This window comes from Physeter macrocephalus, chromosome 16, assembly GCF_002837175.3.
Source record: "Physeter macrocephalus isolate SW-GA chromosome 16, ASM283717v5, whole genome shotgun sequence".
Lineage (NCBI taxonomy): Eukaryota > Metazoa > Chordata > Mammalia > Artiodactyla > Physeteridae > Physeter > Physeter macrocephalus.
In genome coordinates, this window is record NC_041229.1 from 21,892,136 (window position 1) to 21,894,040 (window position 1,905).

The following is a 1,905-nucleotide window of genomic DNA, read 5'->3' on the forward strand; positions in this document are numbered from 1 at the left end:
GGAAGTAGCCTGAGGTGGGTAAGACAGAGCTGGTGTAAATAAGGTGACCAATCCCTTGGGGACACCTGCCTCACAGGCTGCTTACTTCTCTTGTGATTCACGTCACAAAGGCTTATAAGACTGTGACATGAAGGGGAGTATGTTTATACCATGATCTCATATCCACATCATGATTCTGGATCTGAACATTGCAATATCTACCATGTTAGATTCCTTTTGAGACCAAAAATAATTCTAGCAAGGCTGAGGTCAGAGTGTAGAGCCTGTGGAACCACCTTTGTTTTGGTGCAATTTGTACGTCATCGTGTTTCCTTGGCGGCATTCCATCCCCCTTCATAATTCAGTAGTAAACTCTTGTCTTGGCTACATGTTACTGGAAAGGTGATCAGGGTCGTGCCCTTTTCAACACTATCATGGTAATATTTAAAAGTTTAGTTTTCTTCTTTCTTGCCTAACTTTCCTGTTCACTTTCTGTGTCTTCACGCAGGTCCCTGGCATCTGACACACATGGCGAGCTTTAGGATAAGGTCCTACTAAGACATGCCTGATGTTCTGAATGTCTGTATCCCCCAAAGTCCAGAATCTCAGCTGGAACCCGATGGACGAATGTTCCCTCAATCGGGGCTCTTGTTGATGGTTCTTTCCACACCTCAGTCGACTGTTGGTTTTCCCTTTCTTGCTATTCTGTCTCTCTCCTCACCCCTCTCGATTGCCTTTCCTAGAGACAGACCTTAGAGAGATGGGCCAGGACGTGGGAACTCTGCACTGCACCCGGCAGTCCTAAGTCAGCATCCTCTGCATCCTGTCTTCAAGGCACCATCCTCGCAACAGATGCCTGAAGGCACAGGCTTCTGAGAACCCACTTTTTTTCTGCATGACTAGCTTGTAAAGAGGGATATGTGGAGAGAATTTCCAATAACTTTCAACTTAAAAAAAATGTATGTGACTTATTTTGGGCTTCGAACTGAGAGCAAAATCAGTGGTATGCAGCTCTGTTTCCTGGCACTCATCTGTGGCATCTGGAGAAATTGTTGCAATACTCCCTTTCCTGTCTGGGCTGTTTGTATAACTGTATATAAATGTAGCAATAAATATATTCTAACATCAGCCTGGGGCATTTAGTTTCTGCTTGATTCTGCACACCGATGGTAGGCAGTGAATATCACATTCTCGAGGAATTGCCCTACTGACCAGCGGGCTTGCCTGCCCCTTCTCAGTTTCTCATCTTCTCTGATTTCACAAAGTGTTAGCTTGGAGTTGGCCAGTGTTTGGAGAAAGAAGGTTGAGGGGTGCGGTGGCAGAGCTGGGACATGAAGCCACATTATTAATTCACTAGGTTGCAACTATTCCGGACGCTCCGAGGTGGCTTGAATGTCTGAGGACTGAAGCTTAGAGGTTTGGGTGACAATTTGCAACAGGAGTCAGCTATTTTATAGTCACTCTTAAATCCTTCAGGAATGTATTGTGCTTGGATTATATGACAGGTACTCACCTGCCAGTCACAAAGTTACCCCTTAAAGATTTTCAGAAAAAACACACAAAATATGCCAACATGATATTGAATTTTCCATCTGTCCCTGATGTTTTTCAAGGGCATGAAGTAAGTCTGGTTGTTTTAGAAACAGTGCCCTTCTAAAGTGGACACATAAGCAAATAAACTTTTTATTTGGCAGAAATAATGCTGTTTGTCTACTATCAAGAAATATTTGTTCCCAAACTGGTCTCATAATTTATTTGAAATCTTTGCATACCAGGCATTTTTTTTTTTTTTTTTTTTTTTTTTTTTTTTTTTGCGGTACTCGGGCCTCTCACAGTTGTGGCCTCTCCCGTTGCGGAGCACAGGCTCTGGACGCGCAGGCTCAGCAGCCATGGCTCACGGGCCTAGCCGCTCTGCGGCATGTGGGA